The following is a 22,113-nucleotide window of genomic DNA, read 5'->3' on the forward strand; positions in this document are numbered from 1 at the left end:
TTTATCTCTCTCTCTCCTTATACCTGTTTAGGAACAACTAAAGAGCGTGTGCGTGTATATCTAATAAGAAATTCACCGCTTTGGAGTTACCGACTTTACTTCGGAACCCGATAAGCCCCTGACAGTTCAGATACAAATTGTGGAGTAATTAAAATATTTTGATAATTTTTCGTTTTTATGGCGGACTAATTATTTTTCTAACGACGTAAGTGTCCCGATATACTTAGACGCCCGCCGGGCGCACCTTTGAATATCATATATCAGAAATTCTTTTAACTGGTTATCGTCAGGTGAAAATCGACGGACTTCGGTGGTTTATAGTTTCGAGATTTAATTTTCTCCATATCTAATGCGAGTCTTAAACTGCGGAAGAAATAACTTCTTAAAATAATTAATAACATAATGAATTTACTTAGTATAATTTCATTAGTGTACACAAAGGATTATATACGGCTGGATGGCATTGAGTTATTACTTGTTAAATCAAATATTGAAAGGTTGATGAGAGGTGTTTAGACAGCGAATATTTTTTTTTTGAATGGATCGTATAAATTGGCGCCATAATTTTTATTACTTCACGGTTATAAGAAGGATCACCGATCGATTATTATTTGTTTGGTATACATACCGACTGTACTATTTCAATATTTGTATGGCGTGCGTATTAGAGAAAATGGTCTATACAGATGAAACGTCGTATATTATAAAAATGATTTTAGGAAGGGCTACTAAAGTGTTTTAAACTGTACATACTAAACACTTATATTTCACTGCAAATACACTTATTTTACATTGTTAAAATTTGGAAATACGCGGAAAATTATAAACTAAAGACCAATTTCTCTATTATCAAATACAGCTAAAATTTTTGAAAAATACCACTTAATATCGGATGATCGATGCTTACATGACAAATATCTAAGAATCTTAATTAAAGCAACCCGATATTGTGTATCTTTATTGATCTGACCAAGGCGTTCAATACAGTTTCACATTCCTTACTTCTGGAAAAAAAAATTAAAAATTCAACCAGAAAGGGAATTATATATATATTATATAATTATATCATATTATTCTCTTCTGGTGATAAAATAATAAATTGTCAATGCATAATAGTGGATCACCATTATTTGATCGACGTATGCTCATACAACTACCTGGAAAACCTGTAAATATTATTTTAATTCAAGTATACCCCTCGCATTATTGATTTCCACTACATGAGCTTGAGGAGTGTTAAAGTGATCTTAACGAATTAACAAATTATACAAGGAAAGACGTATGTTGCCTTATAACTTGCCTGACCTTATTGCAAAGTTGGAAAGGGAAACTTGTCATGGTTGGGAGATTTGGACTGGTCCAACGAAATGACAGAAGTGACAGGCCAATAGTTCTTGAAAAAATTCATCTGAATCGATGACAAATTTACAGACAGTGTCTTTGTGTATCTGTGTACCTTTTTCCTCTTGATTTTTTTCCTGGACTATTGTGATAATTGCTGATTTGGATCGTACTCGTACATATTCGATATAATGTCAAAATGTTTGCGATCTTTACATATTCACAGCAGTCATGGAGGAATGCATTGATAATTTAAGGATATTTGATCAACATAAAAATAACTAAGTTATACCAAAATAACTAAAGTTAACTTGCAGAAATATAATAATAATAATAATAATAATAATAATTCGTTTATTAGGACCAACAATATTAACCAAAAATACAGAAATGTCAATGCAATATGTCCTAAAAGGCTCCTCAGACACCTTACAATAGAAGTGTTGTAAGGCACTGCTTAAGCCCAAACACAAATAAATTAAAACTCTTACATTTTTAAATATTTAGAATCTAAGGTAATCATTACAAAATAAGGTAGAGTAACAATATTGAAATAAACATAATTAAAAATACATGCAAAATACAAAAAAACATAATGGCCAAAGCAAACACATAATTTAAAATCATAGAACCATAAAATACTTAGAATAAGTTTAAAATGTAAAATAGAAATACAGAGATAAAAATAGAAACACAAAGCAAAAACAGCAAACAAAAACACAAGAAATCAAAAAAAAATACAATAACTCAACACGTAATTTAAAAACCGTTTTTCAAGAAATCACAGCTATTCAAGAGATCCAGTTAGACAAGCTTACCCCTATAATTCAGTTAGAGCCTATTTGTTCAACAATCAGAATTTGTTTAAGTCGTTTTTTAAAGTTCAACAGCGAAGTGTTTGAAAATGACGGTGAAAATAGGTTTATAGTTTTAGCCGCACAATATGAAAATGATGTTTTAAATATTTCTTTTCGATGTCTAGGTATGGACACTTTATCATTAAAACGCAATGGTCGATTACAAGCATCAACTCTAAATTCAAGTTTCTCAAAAAGATATCCTGGTTTTTTTGTTTTAAGAATTTTAAAGCAAAATGTATTCATGTGTAGTTTTCTACGATTGTACATGTTAAGCCATTTTGATTTACGTAAAAACGGTGAAATGTGTTCGTGTCTACGGACGCCATAAATTAAACGTAAACATGAATTTTGTACTTTTTGAATACTTCTAGATTCAAAACTATCAAGACAAGGCCCATAAATAACATCACAGTGATTGAAATGGCTTAGCACTAACGAATCACATAGCAATAATTTAATATATTTTTGTAAAAAATGACGACTAGAATAAATAAGACGGAGAGTTGAATAAGCTTTTTTCAATTTTGAAGTTATATGTTCCCGAAACCGCAAATCACTATCTATTTCCAATCCCAAACTCTTGGCATGTTTTACACAAGGTATATTCACATTGTCAATTTTAAGACTTAGGCGCTCCTGGGCAACTTTTTTTGACACTTCATTACCAAAAATAATAAAATTTCATTTGGCAGGATTAATTTTTAAATTATGATCAGCGGAGGTTTGACAAACTCTCTGAAGGTCAAGGTTTATATTCTCGTTAGCAATGTCGACTTCACGTATATTAAAAGAATAGTAGAGCTGAGTATCATCAGCGTAAAGATGGTAATTGCAAAACTGAAGACTGTCAATAAAATTACAAGTATAAATTGTATAAAGGAGAGGACCCAATATGCTTCCTTGTGGTACCCCAGCAATAACTTGAAGACAGTCAGAAAGCCTGTCCCGATACATAACCTGCTGTGATCTATTTGCAAGGTATGATCTAATAAGCCGTGCAGATGACATACTAAAACCAATGTAATGCAAAATTGCTATGAGAATATGATGATTTACCATATCAAAAGCCTTACATTGGACTATAGTAGGATTACATAGGATTAAAGCACTTGTTTTCCCGTCATCAACCGACTTAATCAGATCATCTGTAACAGCTGCCATTGCGGAGGAGCAGCCAAATCCTGGGCGAAAACCAGATTGCTTTGAAGGAATGATATCAAACTCACCAATAAATGCTCTCACTTGACCTTCAAGTACCTTTTCGAAGATCTTCGACAGGGCCGGAAGAATGCTTATAGAATGCAAATGATTAAATTCAGTTGGTTCATTAACTTTAGGTAAGGGAATTACATATGCATGCTTCCAACGCTGTGGAAAATAGCCAATTTCAAAGCAGACATTAATAATAGGCGTGATGTAAGGAATAATACGAGGGCAACAAAGCTGAATTAGGTGGGCATTTATTTGATCAGACCCAAAAGCTTTGCTTTTAATGTCATATATAATTTTAGTGACTTCTGCCTCTACTACCGGTTCAAAAGTTAATATATTTGTTATACCTTCCTTAATGTGAGTATTATAAAAGTGAACTAGATCATTATTTAACGGATGAGTAACCTATGTTGGATTAGCAAAAAACGAATTTATATTGTTTAGGTTTTCAGTTAAATGTTTAGGAATTCCATTATTATTCTTTGATCCTGTTAAATTAAGTTTCTGCAGCTCTGCACATTTTTCCTTCACAGTTGAAATCAAAAAATTATCCCTCAAATAAGCCCTCCTCTCAGCTCTTATAGCCCATGTTGTATAATTTCTCAATTCTTTGTAATAAGAAAAATGTGCTGGTAATTTTGATTTTTTATAACGTCTTAAGGCAGTGTTACGTAGGTTCTGTAGGAGTTTAATATTTTCAGTTATCCATGGCGCATAATTTTGTTTATTGCTAGTTTTAAAGGTTTTTATGGGAGCATGAATATCAAAAAGGTTTAAAATAAGAGAATTCAGATATTCTAACTTATCATCCACGTTTGGCATATATAAAATTTCATTCCAAGGACATATAGACAAATCACGACTAAAATCATTTAAATTAATATTCTTTAAAGGTCTATACTTAATAGTTCTCGACTCACATGCTTCTTTTGGAGTATTTATTTCTAAATAGGTGGCAAAATGATCAGCAATCTGAACTGTACTAACGCCAGAAGATTTAACAATTTTTGAATTACAAAATATAAGATCAATTAGAGATGCAGAGCGGTTAGTAATTCTAGTAGGTTCGTTTATAACTTGCGTTAATTCAAACACTTCTGCAATATTTTCCAGCTTTTTTGTATTATTAGAAGCCTGAAGAAAATTAATATTAAAGTCTTTTAATATAAAATTATTAATATAAATTAATATAAAATTCCGTGTTTTGAATAAAATCTTTAAAATCAGTAAAATTTGCCACTAGGGATCGAATATTTAAATGACAAATATTAAATGCCATTGATTAAAATAAGTCATTAATAGTAAAATAAATAAAAATGAATTGACATATAACAAACAGTGTTTAAAATAAAACTACTTACACAAAAACACTAATAAAATAATTTAGGACTACCTATCTAAGCCTTTCCTTGACAAGACGTAGAGTTTGTTCTTCCGGACTGCCTAGTATTTCTTGAAACTACCGTCACGGGAGATGATAATGTTTTACTCTTAATTTCAGGTCCCCTGTTCCTTTCTTTGTGCCTCTCGTTTACTACCTCTTTTGAATTTACCTCCTTTCTAGAGGTTTGTTGAGGTATTATCTTCGGTGATGCTACGTCACTTACATTCCTCCAGAAATTATAGAAGAGGTTTTCGTCTGCCTTTCAGGTGTTGCAGGAGCACTGTTGTTAGGAAATAACTGTTTTTTATTTATAAAGAAGTCAGTGAACGTTTCCCCGGTAGCTTCTTTCAGTTCAGTTATACTAAAAGTGTTTTCGTTCACTAGTAATTTATTTTTCAATATTTTTGCCTCGAAGTTCTTACTTTTGGCTATTTTGAAATATTTATAGAGGATTTTTTGATCTTGCTGCTGCTCAACTGTAAGATCGTTAGATATAGTAACACCGGTACCCTTTAGTTTGCTATGGTTTTAAAAAATTTGTTTCTTTACAGAAAATCTAAGGAATCTTATATAAAGAATAATATTCTAAGATATCTAGGTAAGAATTTTCAAATACATCTAGTAACTGAAAATTCTTACGTGCTTTTACAGATAAGTAGGATCTTTCAGACTTCAGAAGCTTTTAGCAGGAGAGTTTTCTGTAAACTGAGTAGATGATGTTTTTCTGGGATCTCTTTAACGATTGAATATGTATAACAGAAAATGGGTTCTGTTGCTCCTATTACCACCAGGATAATTCTTGTCTTAATGTTCCATATTCTCCCAATTTCTAGCAGTTCTATTTTCGCCTTTCTCATTGTTATTATAATCTGAAGGGACGAAAAGATCAGTTATGGTCTTGAGGAGTTTAATGGCCTTGAGGGATCGATCAGTTTGTATTTTTTTTTAAGTTACATCTTATAAAAAATATTTGTACTGAACATGTTAATATTATAAATAAGCAATCAAAACATACCCACAAGAAAACAGTCTAAAAATTCAAGCAAAAGCTACTTTCCGATATCCACTGACCTATTTTGTATTTGACAACCTTAAATGGTTTATTCCTAATGAAGTCATGCAACACATTGTAAACCGCAGAACCAGTATAACTAATATGCCTCTGAGTTGCAGAATTTCTGGAGAATGTCAATTTTAGATTTCGCTAGTATGCTAAGTATGCTTCTTTTGGGTAATATTACATAGGGGCAAATTAAAATCAGATTTGCTAATTCTGCCTCTGAACTCAAAATAGAGTCAGGAAAATAAGTTTCTAATTCTAAATGCTCTAATCCTCCAATACCCGCAAAGGCTCTACACGTGGACATCTCCTCAGTACAATAATGACAATATAAAGCGAAATCAAATTATCTATAATATGGTAAACTAAAGATTTCGTAGCTCAGTCAAGTCTGATCAAGAAGACATATGGGATCTGATTATAATCCTATGATAATTGATTATTGATCTCTATGACAATTAAACGCACGAGAAAAAGAATTCCAACATCACAAATGAACGTGGAGCAATTTAAATAAGATGCAAGGAAAAGGTTCTTGTAGATTCAGCTTAATGTCAACCTGCAGCAAGTAAATTGAAGCCAACTAAAAGGAGATGACACAGTGGCAACCTGGACTGGAATATCCAATATATTCAAGGAGACCTTAAATCAGAGATTAAGAAACAGAAGCAATTGGTGATTAAAACTTCTGGAGCTAATGGACAAGTGTCGGGAATGCAAACATCAAATCTCAAAGGGATATAGATGCATTAATAAAAATCAGAGAAGCAAAAGGGGACTGGATGAGGGATAGGTGTAAACTGAAAAACTTACAGCGAATACCTGATGGTTTCAACTTGCCTAAAAAAATAAATAAAATATCGGGAGCGACTGACTGATAATAACCACCAACAAGCAAAAGTGATGTCCTAGCAAAAAGTCATATAGAAAAATTACATCCGAGATTTATTTGTCGATTTATGAAAAGTGCTATCTACTAGCAATAATAAGGAACAGACAATATTTATCCAGAAGTGATCTTGGTCGGTATTCTTAAAAGCATCTGGAAGTTTTTTTAATGAGTTGGCGTTTAACTTACAGTCAGTTGGAGCATTAGGCTTGTTGTTTGTCATGCAGTTAATCAACCCTTTTTCATGAAAATGAAAATTCAGATTTTGTTCGGTACAGGTAATCCAGATACTGGAAAAAAAACAAGACTTAATTCGGTTAAGATGAAAACGAATCGTGACTTAGTTACATTTCGTTGAGGAGGTCTAAACTTTCAATTACTTCCTCAATGTCTACATACGTCAATGCACGGTTTATCAAATCACCAGTCTCCACTTTAAACATGTCGTAACATAGGTACAGTCTTTCTTGATATATGCAAGGCATTTGACAAGATGTAGCTTTATGGATTTACAGAAACTACAACTTTTCCATGTACCAATTAAAACTAGTACACTCCTTTTAACAGAACAAGAGTTTGTCAACGACCATTGATCACCCATACTTAAAAGTATCCATATACGATTCAAAAAACTCAGATCAGATCTGAGTAAATCTTAAAAAACTGGAAAGTTTAAAGTAGTAGGCAATGGTAAAGTCCAGTTATCGAAATAAAGGCAATGAGCAAGAATCAGGATTCATTTTATTAAAGAGCATTCTGCAACAGGTTCCAGCACCACCTAAACATTCCGCTATACGTACTGGCACCTTAAATATTTCACAGTTTGGCAACCTCGAGATGTTTAGTATCAACTACTTTCACAGTTAATAATTTCTTGGGATAAGGTGATAACTATTATCATTTCCGGAGGAATATAGACTAACTAGCCAATCTCTGATTCAAGAAGTTATTGTTCTTTGGCAAAAATCCTATCAGCAAGAAAATCTTTGGGGTGAGAACATTTTTTGCCAAAGGGTAGTGAAGAAAAACATTTGCAACATTAGCTAGAAAAGCACTGATTCCAGGATTCCACTCACTGACGACTGACTCCATCAAAGGCCTCATAAAGATCGCTAAAAAACCATAGCTGACTTTTTACCCATTTTCTTCTGGAAACGAGGTAATTTAACATCAAACGTGTCTTTGCCATAGTTGCTTTCTAGAGAAAGGGATTGAAGTAAAGTTTCTCCTGAGCTCTTTTTGTTCTTTATTATATTAGTTAGTTTAATAGGGGAACAAGGGCTCAGCATGTTAATATATGTGCTCAAGTGGATCAGCTCCTGAACTCTTTGATGATTATTATTAAGTTTAGAGCAGTTTTGCAAGGTCAATCCTTTTTTCTACGATTTTATAAGATTTCCATGTCCGACTTATCTAGAACAGAGGATACTCAGATGAATAGATCAGTGGAGATCAGACTACGGGCCGGCACCTTAAATATTTCTTTCTTTGGCAACCTCGACATTTATTTAAGTCAACAGGTGCCGAATCCTATAGTGGAATGTCTGAAAGGGTAAATTAGACTTTCGTAGTGAACTAAAATTTAATTTATTTATTTATTCAGGTATGAGTTAAAATATTATAATGCACGTAAAATTAACAATTTTTATATAAGCTTGAACTTCTCCCTCAATGTTTCTCTGAAGCTTCCCCTTAAGCAAACTGTACATTCAATAATTATTTAATATTTACTATCATCTACTTTCACAGTTAACAATCCTTTGCCTTGGATTCGATGATAAAGTCCGATAAATTAGGAAGTTCTTGAATGGAAATCGTAAAAGTAAGAAAATGCCTAGGGAGAGAACATTAAATGACTCAGATTTTGCCAAAGAAGATCATTTGCAAGACTAACTGGAATAGAACTGGATCCAGAACTCTACTGATTGGTTTCTATAAGAACAAACAGGCTTAGCCACGACTGACTCTATCAAAGGCCTTGTAGATATCACAAAAAACGATAGATGACTTTTCACACATTTTTTTCGTAGCAATTGAAGTAGTTTGACATCAAAGGTGTCGTTGCCATAGTTTGAGCAATTTCTATTCTTTAATATCTTAATTGGTTTAACAGGGAAGCAAAGGTTCAGAAGGTTAATGTATATGATCAAATAAATTAACTGCCTGAATACTTTGATGACTATTAAAAGGAGTAACTGATTGAAGGTGTTTGTGATTAAGGAAGGAATTCAAACTTCCAAGTCCAATTAACTAGTAATAAAAGAAATATTAGTTTCCTTGTATGTAGGAAGGTCATATTTTTAAACAATAAATTATTTATTAAAATTCTTCCAGGTTAAAGAGATTTAGCCTAGACATGTTTGAAATCTATTATTTTCAGGCATTATTGCTGAGAAAAGCTGACGTCAATTGTAATATTGCAAACATGTGCGTACAAGTAATTATTAATTTATTGTTTCTATCACAAGAAGAAAATAGGTTTTATCAGAGCATGATTTTTATGCAATAAATACTATAATCGTTAACCGATTTTACTTGAAAATAAGAAAAAAAAAGTGCCTCAAGATCCTGGAAGATTAACAAAAATTACATACACCCCTGGAACGAAAATGAATTTTCTACACCCGCAAATATGTGAAGTATACATAACATAAACGCCCGGACTATTTCGCCCAGATCAAAGATAACCAATTTACTGGAGGTGGGTACCACTTTATAAAACACTTGTAAATCACTGTAATAATACATTTTTTTTCAATTTTAGACAAATAAGAAAATTTGACGTATTATTAGACTACCTTGTAAAAATTAAAAAAAAAAAACATCTGAACAATATCACACAATCATAAAATCAAATTGCTGGTACTTACTGAAGCCGGTTTCGAATTTCATTGTTTGCCCAATCATCGATCTTGCGAAAAAAAAACGCGCATAAATTTCAGTTTTTCTATCCTGTTTAGTATTCAGAGTTGCAATATTGTTATTTGCGAAAAAAAATCTGTTTGTTCTTCGGTCGGTCGAGTGTTTGATTTTGTGTCTAAAGAGTCTCATTATATAATTTAACTTTTACTATTGGATGTTTTTGCAACTGTAGCCTCGTCAAGTGTATATCACACTATTAGGTTCGATTATTGCAACAATTTCTATAAATTTTAAAAGTAAGTTTAAAAGTAATCAAAGTTTTCAATGTCTTGTGCGCATCATTGCATAACTTTGAAAGGTTTTCCTAGTTCTTTGGTTTGTTTAAGGTGTGAACGGCAATGACTCTCTGGCAAATTTTTACGTTTTTAACTCATCTGAATTTATTACATGGTTGGATTTAAGTCCAAAGATGTTTTTCCTCCATAATTTTTAACCGAAAACATATTCAATTTAAAACGAGCGTATTTTTGTTTTTATACTCGTATGAACTGACCTCACTGACCCGACATGAAAGGCGGCCCGAACCCATTTTGACACCTCTAAATGGCACGTTTTGGTGGAATACCATAATTAAACCGCGTCAGATTTTTTTTGTTTCTTTTTTGCTTTTATTTTACGGCAGATACCTCGTTATGGACATGAAAAGAGGCCGATTTATGTTGGCACGATTCCTTTAAGGATGAAATATTAAACGTGCGTTTTATATTAAGTAGGAAACCTTGAATAGACATTTTTCTTTAATCTAATTCTTGAAGAAACTTGAATATAAAAAGATGAAGAAGCTTATCTGACGAGTTCGGTATTGGTATAAATAGTGATAAAAATAAAAATATATGGCAAATTTTTGTGATAAATATTTCATAAAAGTTGGACCAAATAGAGAGTCACAAATACATTTTTCATTAAACTGTTATTTTACCTATTCCATAATTAGTAAACACAAGAAACCCAACTGTGAATTCAACTAAATTGTTTATACAAGTTGTATTTCTTACAAATTTCAATTTCCTTGGGTATCATCAAGTAAATACGACCCTGGTAAAAGACAACCATTGGCACATATTTTTAACCATAAAATTCCAGATCAATTTAAAGAATTAACATCTATTTATAAATCTGGAACTGAAGCAGAAATTTCAAGTGTTTGCTAAATTATTTAAAACATTTAACACTAGTAGCAAATAATATTGTATTAGAGGTGATACATTACTTAAACTTACAGATTCTATTGACAATACTTAATAGCGAAATAGAAAATTTTATTGGAAGGTTTCTAGATCTTGCAAAGGCTTTTGACACGGTGTCCTATGAAAAAGTACTTGAATGAACTGTGTTGAGAGTTTCTTGCAGCTATCCTTGCACTTAGACCTCTTCTTTTAGTAATAATATAATATGTGAGCATCATAATATAATACGCTGGTGATAGAGTTTTAATTTTTGCGTCTAACTCTTACCTCCTAAAAGAAAAAGCTAAAATATAATTATCTACCATAAGAGATTGGCTTGATTCCAATGAATTATTGTTTTTACTTTGATTTTTACCCTAAATTATGTTAATCATCCTAATTTTAGTTTTCTGCAAGGAACAAACTTCTAATTCGTAAAGTTGGTGATAAGAAATTGAGAATTGAGAATTATTATTAAAACTAAAGATACAAGAATGTAGTATCCAAAATAGGTGATTACCAGGGCAATCCCGAATCCAGAGTCAGACCAAGGAAAGTTACAACTTCATCCAGAGTCTGTTGACCATGAAGAAATAATAATTTCCTTAAATACAAGAACTTCGTATTTTTAGACAATAAATTATTTACTAAAACTCTTCCAGGCAGCTTAAGGTACTTGATATTTTCAACTACCTGGCCAACAAGACAGTTTTTATCAGCGCTTGATTTTTATGCAATATTCTTTTAATTTTTACACTGGAAAATCAACAAAAAAAGTGCCTCAAAATTCTGGAAGATGAACATTATTTACCTATGTACACCCCTGGAATAAAATGAATTTTCTACACTCGCAAATATGTGAAGATTACATTACATAAACGCGCGGACTATTTCGCCCAGATCAAAGATTACCGCCGACCAGCATCCAAGAAGACTCCACTGTTGAGTTTATAGATTATAGATGGCACCTGAATAGTAAAATAAGTGACAACCAATGGTAGCCGGAATTTTTTCCAAAAGGTAAAATATTTTTACTGAATTGATACAATGTCAAAGACAATTAGTAAGTACATTTAGGGATTTAATCTGATTTTGCTGATGTTTTTAGGTAATTGGTTTATTTTTTAACTTCTTCTAGGCAGTTGAATCTATCCAGTTTCCTTACAACTATCTGGAAAAATTAATTTTATTTAATTTTTGGGAAATTAGAGACCTTTAATAGAACTTGTATCTGATTAAAAGGAATCATGTTTGTAGATAATAAATTATTTTTCTGAATTTTTCCAGGCATTTAAAGGAATTATTCGCGAGAAAACATAAAATCAATAGTCATGTCATATTGCAGATATGTCTGTATAATTATATACAGTTTGTAATATTATTATACAATATATATATTATTATACTGCAATCCACTATAATTTAATTATTACAATGAAAAATGAACAAAAAAAGTGCGCTCAAGATCCTGAAAGTTGAACAAAATTTACATACACCCCTGGACTAAAAATTAATTTTCTACACTCGCAAATATGAGAAGAATGCATTACATAAACGCCCGGACTATTTCGCCCAGATCAAAGATTACCGCCGACCAATAGCATCCAAGAAGAATCCACTGTTGAGTGGATAGATCATAGATGGCACTCGAATAGTAAAATAAGTGACAACCAACGGTAGCTAGAATTTTTTCCAAGAGCTGAAATATTCTGACTTTTTTGATACAATGCCAAAGACCTTGTTGAAGTTGAAGCTATCCAGTTTCCTTATAACTATCTGGAACAATCAATTTTATTGAATCTTTGGGAAATTAGAGACCTTTAATAGAACTTGTATCTGATTGAAAGGAACATCATAGTTTTAGATATTAAATTATTTTTGTGAATTTTTTACAGGCATTTAAAGGAATTATTCGCGAGAAAACTTAACATCAATAGTTATATTGCAGACATGTTTGTACAATTATATACAGTCTCTATTATTATTATACAGTATATATTTCTATATATTATTGTACGGTTTTCATTACAAGACTAAGATAGTTTTTATCAGAGCTTCATTCTTAAGCAATCCAGTATAATTAAATTATTACACTGGAAAATTAACAAAAAAAGTGCGCTCAAGATCCTGGAAGATAAACATTATTTACATACACCCCTGGACTAAAAATTAATTTTTTACACTCGCAAATATGTGAAGAATGCATTACATAAACGCGCGGACTATTCCGCCCAGATCAAAGATTACCGCCGACCAGCATCCAAGAAGACTCCACTGTTGAGTTTATAGATGGCACCTAAATAGGAAAATAAGTGACAACCAATAATAGCTGGAATTTTTTCCAAGAGGTGAAATATTTTGACTGAATTGATACAATGTCAAAGACAATCAGTATGTACATTTAGGGATTAAATCTGATTTTGCCGATGTTTTTAGGTAATGAGTTTAGTTTTCAACTTCTTCTAGGCAGTTGAATCTATCCAGTTTCCTTACAACTATCTGGAAAAATTAATTTTAGGGAAATTAGAGACCTTTAATAGAACTTGTAAATGATAAAAGGAACGTCATGTTTTTAGATAATAAATTATTTTTGTGAATTTTTTACAGGCATTTAAAGGAATTATTCGCGAGAAAACATTACATCAATAGTTATATTGTGGACATGTCTGTACAATTATATACTGTCTATACTATTATAATACAGTATAAATTATTATACAGTTTCCATTACAAGACTAAGATAGTTTTTATCAGAGCTTCATTATTAAGGAATCCAGTATAATTTAATTATTACACTGGAAAATGAACAAAAAAATTTCGCTCAAGATCCTGGAAGATGAACAAAATTTACATACACCCCTGGAGTAAAAATTAATTTTCTATGCTCGCAAATATGTGAAGATTACATTACATAAACGCGCGGACTATTCCGCCCAGATCAAAGATTTTCCGCCGACCAATAGCATCCAAGAAGAATCCACTGTTGAGTTGATAAATCACAGATGGCACCTGAATAGTAAAACAGTACCAAGAATTTTTTCTTTACAACCTGGAATAATCAATAATATTCATTTTTTGACAAATTAGGAAAGAAATATCAATAATTTACTTGAAGATAACCAACTTTATGTTTTTAGATAGTTAATTATTTTTGTAAAGTTCATCCATGCTTTTAAAGGAATTTGGTCCTTCCAAGTGACTGGCATTTTCAGATATTCGTTTTTAACCATGTACTGATTTTTCCAAACAGTTGGTATGAAAAGGTGGCTTCAACTACCTGAAAGCATCAATAAATGACAAAAAAATGCCTGAAAATTCTAATTTTTGACAATTTTCTGAAATATAAGGGACATTCTGTTAAGGTACTTGATATTTTTAGGTAATAAGTTTATTTTTTTACATCTTCCAGGCAATCGAAATGATTTGTTTCCAACTGCCTTGAAAAAACAATAAAATTACAGGTATTGGCCAGTTAAATTTCAAGTTCATTAGTCATCTTTCCCTGAAATGATTTTTAAGAAGCTTAATGAAATATTCCAGGCAATTAATTATTCCAGACAATTGAAGCCTTCAACTTGACCTGAAGGATCATTAAATGACTGATCAGCTGTAATATCTAGGCTATCAGAAATCAAGGATGTTGTGACGTACACCAGGAAGAGAATATGTGTCATCAGTAAACTTTAGGAGCCAATAATTGTCAAATTTATAATAGTTGAGGTTTTGAATGATGTATACGTTAAGTGTTGATATTTAAAGACATGTTGCCTATGCCTAACATAAAACAATGAATTGTGCTCAAATTCATTTTCTCAGGACGGTGTCAAAGGTTGTACCAATAATTGGGACTAAAAAAATTAGGAGATAATTCTTGAAGCCCATCCTAGATCCATTCTTATCTACGGGTATGACTTTTACAACAAGGCAATCAAGGAAAATTCCCTTTATGATACGTCAGTGAATCAATGTTATTAAGGAAACAGTTATTATTTTAAATGTGATATTTGTGTGCATTTTCGTGTTTTAATTTTGCCTCCGTGGGTTAAAGGTGCAAGTCACACCCGAACTATTTTACAACCTCCGATTCTTCGAATGGTGATTAGCAGGTGGCAAAAGTTCTTTGAACAGGTAAACTTGAGAAGTAACAATTATTGTTTCATCTATTGCACCTCGGCGATATCTCGGAATAACAGCGGTTTTAGGAGCTCGGGTCACGTAATTAGATGGAAGTGGTGTTCTTTGAAGGCCGCTATCTAATAACTTGTGTGAAAAAATGGAAATTGGACTTGCAGGTGTTAAAATGCACATTTGTGCCTTAATTTTGACTAATAACCTTTTTATGAATGTTTGTAGTAATTGTAAAAAACTAATATAGGAATATGACTCCTAGGTTGATGCCTTAAGTAGACATGAATTTATTTAACGAAATTTATGCATAAAATTATTCCTTAGCAATCGATCTCTAAAAGATTGAGTCCAAATTATAGTTATACATTGCTCATTATCAAGTTCCAGAAAGTGCAGAGGTATTTCAGAAATGAATCCTTCAGTAAAGGTTTATTTCAGATTTAAATAATTTTCTGGATATCCTGAACTAGAGATCATAATATAATAAATTAAATATTCCAAAGATTTTTCATCTAGCATGGATTATTTTTTCAGTGTTCGGACCACTGCTATAACATCCATTCGAAGTCGTGGAAAAATTGTTTTTAGTTTTACATTTCTGATTATTGAACTCCAAAATTCAGTCTCAACTTTCGGACTTAGTCAGGGCTCATTTTATTTAGGTTTTAACATTGTTAGTTTAAAATTTAATTCTGTGATGAATAAAATATCCGGCTCGAAGAATATAGAGAGAAGAGGAGATAGTAGAAGAGGCTAGTAGTAGAAGAGGCTATATTTTCCAAAAAAAAAATTAAAAATTCTTCTAGGAATTTAAATGACACTTATTCTTTAATTTACTTCTTATTAATAAAAACGTAATTGAGTGAAAGATCGGACTCGAAAGACCATCTTTTTTAGAAAATTATTAAAGCGTACTAAGTATCCGGTATTCCAAATAACTGAAAACCTATAACATCAAAAAGTAGTTCTTTTAATCCTGCCTTAGTTTGGGCTAATTTGATGCGGCTCGTAGGACCATTCCTTGAAGAATTCAGGTATATTATGATCCCAAACTTATGATTTTTTCAGTGGCTATTTGAAAGCATCTGTCATCTGTAGATTAATTCCTAAACAAGACCATCACCTATCATCATATCATATATCATAGACATCGTGTCTATATTTTTAGATATAATTTTGTCATGAATGTCTTAGACTGAAAATTAAAAAAAATTAGAATAGACTTAAACCTTCGGACTTTGAAGACTCCTTTAAAAAACAATCTAAAACGTACCTGAGTGAGAGATCCGGCTCGATGGACCAGATTTTCCAGAAAAGTGTTAAAAATTCTTCCAGGCAATTAAGTTCGTTTTTAGTATCCGTTGCTACAAAGAACTGGAAATCTCTAACGCCTTAGTGCATGCTTGGTTTAATCAACGTTTACACTTTTTTATTTATGATTCAATAATGTAATTTACAAATTTAGGTCCGTTCTGACAAAAACTCCGATTCGAAGGGCCCCATTTTTCAAAAAATTATTAAACATTCTTCTTGTAGTATTCTTAATTTAGCTCTACTTTAGTCTTATTTGATACGGCTCGTAGGACCAATCATTGAAGAATTTGTTATATTTTCTCTCTCAGTCTGACCAAATCTATTCAATGTTTTCTAACAAGAAGAGAAGAAGAGTAGTTGAGTGTATCTAGATCTTTATTTAATTTCAAACAAGATCTTTAATAGATTGCACCTCAAGTCACTTTAGGTCTATTTTTGTCATAAACTTCTTAGGCCAAAAGTTAAAAAAGACTAAAATAAATGTTTTTTGACCCTAAAATCTTAATCTCTCCGTTATAAAACCTCTGAAAAGATTTTCCATTTATCTTTTACTCGTTAGTAAAAAGTCCTCGTAGACATCACGTAAAGGGAGCGATGCAATCAAATAGGTGTAAGAGTTAAGTAATGATTGAAAAATTTAAATTTTTTTGTTTAATTTTCAGCCTCAACTTCTACACTACTTTATAGACGGCGCAATAATGTAACTTAACAATTTAGGTCTGTTTGAAGTGAAAAATCCGACTCGAAGGACCATAATTTCCAAAAGAATTATTAATAATTTGTCCAGCGTGTTCTTCTTAGTATCCGTTGCTTCACTTGTTGGAGAAAAGTTAAAATGCTTGAGCTTGTCTTCATGCAGTTCCTAAATTAAGACTTGAAATTATGCTTGGAATTAATTTTTGGATAGATACGAATATTGTGACGGATATGTGCCATGGAGAGTGATTCTTCTTCTCTTAAATTAACAGTCATCCGCAAATTAATTATATCTTAATAATATAGCGTCTAATTATTTTGAGAAAATTGGATACAACAATTGAGCAATTGTTTTTTTTCTTAGAAATAAAAAATTATAAATGAAGGGTTAATAAAATGCTTGGTTTCCAAAGCAACGGCTAAATAAATATTTTGTTGACTAGAACGTTAAAATTCAAATACCGTATATTTGAACGCGATGCTTATGCTTTACCATATATCTCTAGAATTTTGGATAAATTTAGTGGTGCGCGATACCATAATTATTCCATAATCCCAAAATGTCCTTATTTGTATCCTAAATTATGTTGGCTTAACTATTTCGAAAGTACTTGATGTTCTATCCTAGAGAGAACAAAAAATCATGAACCAGCCATAATAAACCGAAATATTTCAATTATCTCTTTCAGTGAATTATGCGGCATCGTATAACAAAACAACAAAACTCGTTAAATTGTAACCCGTAAGTGAGATTTCCTTTTACGTAAGACACGGTACTCGGCGTGGTGCGGAGTGGTGCCTCGATGGTACCACCTAATTAACCTATCACACTTGTTATTGCGTTTAATTTGTTCCTTCGATCTTACGGTTGACTGAGCAGTCAGCGCCATTGCAACAACAAAATGGCCGCGGTCTATTTACGATGGCGCCAATAAATAAAATCACCTTTTTTTAGTTTATTTGTTAGTTACCAATGGTGGGCGAGAGTTTGTGCAATGGAAATTTCATCTATCTTATTGGGTTCTTGTGTTTTATTTATTACGAGGGTGGGTATGATCATACTCGAGCAAAAACAGTATCCAAGCTTGAATTTAAATGGTGAAAATGTGATGTTAAGCATCAGTTTTTTAATATTTTCGGTATCAATTTAAAATTGGATTTTTCTATTAAGGTTTATGCAACTACGTATGAAAAGACTCACTTTTCTAGGTCTTAGGAGAAGCCAAATCTCGACTATTTTGCCAGTTTTGAAAACATATCCCTCAGCTCCTCGGTATCATCTTAAAGAAAATTGAATTTTTTAGGCATAAATTGTTCATATCTCTGACAAAAAGAAAACTACAAAATTAAACGTTGCCTCTTCTAATTAATTCATTAAATACATATATTACCACTTTTTTTCAAACCTATTTTCTTTGCATTTTGCATAGAAAAGCCGGGAAAAATATTTAAAAGTATCATTTCTATAAGAATCTATGGAAACTCTAGAATTTATATTAAATATTAAAATGAATCAGATACTATAAATTAATGTGAAAAAAAGCCCAGGAGTGAAAATGTATAGTGAAAATCACATTTTATTTTCAATTTTTATTTAAATCTTTCAGATTTCATTTAATAAATTCATAAGATACGTGTTTAAGTCCTTTTTTCAATTTTTTTTTTAAATAAAGACATTATCCCTAAAAATTGAATGCAAATATATTAAAATGTTTAAGGATCGTTTGATCTCTAAAAATAAGAAACAAATTTAAAAATTCTAACGTTATTTTATACGCATTTTAGCAGTTTTTTCAAATATATTTTTTTTAATTATAAAGTTGGGCTTGAAATTAAAAAAAAAATTGGTCATAAAAATTCAAATTTTTTGTGCAGCTTCTCCTGATAAATTTATTCGACATTTTTTACTTATTGCACAGGGCATTTATCTTATATACAGGGTGTCCCAAAAGTGATGGATCAAACTCAAACAGAGGATAGAGGGAGTTATGTTCAATCAAAATCACCCCCTATGTTGTTATGCAATTGTGAATAGTTTAAAAGTTATAGCCATCTTTATGTATTTTTTAAATTCAAGCACACTGTCAAATAAAAGCTTATAAAAAAATTATACAGTGGATTAAACAATGCGTTTTTTTGTTTGTTTTTACCTAGAAGTGATGTACCTTTCTAATAAAAAAGTTTTTTTAAATATTACTTTTCGAAAGAGCTAAAAAAAAATTCTTTTTGGACTTTTTACAACTTTAAAAATAAGTACCCTTAACTTTGACGCCATTTTTTTCTCAATAATGTAAGACATAAGAGTGACCCTGTAGCTTAAAAACTTCTACGTTTCATACAGATTCCAGCAAGGCATGACTTAAATACATTATTTTTTATTGGCTAATTAAATTTTGAGTTTTTTAAAAAAGAGGCAAAAGAGAATTTTAAGGCTAAATCAATATTTACCAATTTTTTAAAATAAATAATTGTGTTTTGTTGGGTTGGTGGATTGCAATAAGGTACAAAAAACATTAGAAAATAGTTTATTGTTTTGCATGATAGTTTTGCTTTATTTCATTTACAATAAGTGTTCAAAATGTCTGCCGCGAAATCTAATGCATAACCTACATCGGCGTATAAAATGTCTCTTAATCATTCTGAATGAACGTTCATTTTGGGTAATTAATCTAGATGCTGTAATTATTTGGTGGCGTAGCTCTTCCTCATTACGATTTTCCCTGGCGTATACCAACTCCTTAAAGTACCCCCATAGAAAAAATCAATTGGATTGAGGTCGGGGGAGCGCGGTGGCCAACGAATTGTCAACCTCCCCGTCCAATCCAACCACCAAGGTAGGCCTCATTTGAGGCTATGAGTGCAAAAACGGACTAGCCCCATTATTATTAAGTGCTAGAAAATAGGTTTAAAAAAAATACGAAAATGTAAGTGCGCAAAACCCTTTTAAAAAGACATTTTTGTGGTTCGGAATAATTGAATATTCTTGAGTCTTACTTAAATTTGCGGAATTTGTTTTAAATTTTTGGATATGGCTAATATTTGATTTTTCTATGTTGGTTAGTCCACTCTGCATTTAAAATAGAATGGGTTTTTTAATGGGTTCCTATAAGGTAAGCTATAATAAATATTACGTCAAAAACTTTATTACTCGTATTGTCACGGAAAAAAATAAAAAAAATAGAAACTTTCTTTTTTTATTAAGTAGATAGTTATTAAATAGGTAAAGTTTCTTCTTCCTCAATTGGGCCAATTACTTCACCTCCAGTTGCTTGAGCGGATGACCTCAGATTTTTATAAAAATCTTGGTATATAGGAGGGATGAATTCCATTAACTCAAGGAGATCTTTCTTTTTAGCTTCATTAATGGCATTACCATTTGGCTATAAAAGGGGCAGATCCTTAATTTCCTTGAAACAGATTTCCTTTTATTATGATCTACTGTGTTAAAATAAACCTCTACATTATTCGAATACTTATACTGAATAGTATTGGGAAAAACTTTTCAAAACCTTAACCATTGGATATTGAGCTACTCCACCTTTGTTTTTATTTTTTGTATGCCAGTCTTGAGGTATGGAATGAGGTATGGATGGAATTTCTTATCTTTTTCTATGATTCCGAAATCTTGATCGCATGGTAAATAGGAATGACCACTTACAAGGAATTTATGATCTATTTCTTCCACACTAAATAATGGAGATGCAGTAATATAGTTACCTATCAATGACATTTTTATATTACGATTCTGACTACCACATTGGTCAGAATACATAATAAGTCTTTTCGATGTAACAAAGTTTCTTATGCAATATAAAATACAAGATTCTACTTCTTGCGGCCCCCTGGAAGCAATACTTTCATGCCATACAAACATGAACAAGTTATTGGTTCCCATTTCGTGTATATTAAAGCAGTAAGTCCATAACTGCCTTTTATAGTAACAAATGCCTCTGGTAAGTACAGGTGTAGTGTTTCCACTTTTTGCCAGTTCAGTGTCTTTTCTTAGGGTGTCTCTAGCACATTGAGCCTTCCTTTGGTGAAGTTCCTTCTCAACTTCTAGTTGTTGCTTCACTTCATCGTCGGCTGCTTTGATTTTAATCTTAAATAAATCGCATTTTTTGCGAGAGTCAGTTATCGGCGGATGAAAGTGTAGGTTGAATTATTTATTAAAAGTCTCTCGAAAAACAAAATAGGACAGAGGATTCTCAACTTCATCTTTGTATAACTGGTACATTTTACAAAGGCCCAAATCTGGAGAAAAAATTTTTCTGTGGCAGCTTTTTTCCCTGCTATAATGAGATTCATAACAAGGAAATTGTTCAATAAATTTCTTAAACTCATCTTTTTTTTGCCTCGGCTGCTTTGTTATGTGGTTGATGTTTGCCCCGCTTGTCACCTGGTGGTGGTGTTCCTACAGATTTAGATTTTAAAAGTTTTACCAATTTCTCAGCAGAAACTTGAAAGACTGCTTGAAAAAAAAAACGGTTTGCAGACTTTGTGCTCTACACCCTTAGTGGGTAAATAATAAAGCCTGGTTTTTTCCTTCTTAGATTCTGGATTCTGGGTATAGGTACGTAACTTACCTACAACTTTAATCAAGGCAAACAAGTAGGCAGTTTGCAAGTCAAAGGGTTCTAAGGCATAGAAATTCTTATGCAGTTCCATTTGTCGTTCTACTGGAATTAAAACTGAACATCTAGCTTTACACGTGCATTCAAAAGGTTTTGATGGAACATTTTTTCCAGATTTGGTTATGTACTCTCGTCCAGCCCATCTTTTTTTTTTTTGTTTAAGTTTCTTTTCCATTTTCCAGGACTACGTACACGCTTTTTTGGTTTAGAAGTATGGGGTAATACCCCTGCTGGCGCTGGTTTGGCTTCATTAAAATTCGTTTCTGTACCACCTTCGTCTTCTTTCCCATGCCTATCAGATGCCTCTAAATCTTCATCCAAGGGCAAGTACTCCCACCCAGAATCTGCAAAAGGGTCCGGTTCAAAGGTTGAGACGTCTGCAAAAAAAAGAAAATAAACAAATTCTTCTTTGACAACTTAAATTTGAAATTTTTGAGCAAAGGTGGACTAAGGCACTACAACAAAATAATGTGGATTACTTATATTATTTTCTTTTAATCCCTAATACTA

The 22,113-nt window shown here is 31.9% G+C and overlaps 1 protein-coding gene and 1 long non-coding RNA gene across 2 annotated transcripts in view; one reads left to right on the top strand and one right to left on the bottom strand.

Annotated features, from left to right (window-relative positions):
- Positions 1-22,113, top strand: part of LOC126733755 (uncharacterized) — a 196,204-nt gene that overhangs the window by 22,104 nt on the left and 151,987 nt on the right. The gene's annotated exons all lie outside the window — the stretch shown is intronic.
- Positions 1-22,113, bottom strand: part of LOC126733758 (uncharacterized) — a 28,022-nt gene that overhangs the window by 1,063 nt on the left and 4,846 nt on the right. The window lies entirely within an intron of this gene.

Source organism: Anthonomus grandis, chromosome 3 (assembly GCF_022605725.1).
Source record: "Anthonomus grandis grandis chromosome 3, icAntGran1.3, whole genome shotgun sequence".
Classification (NCBI taxonomy): Eukaryota; Metazoa; Arthropoda; class Insecta; order Coleoptera; family Curculionidae; genus Anthonomus; species Anthonomus grandis.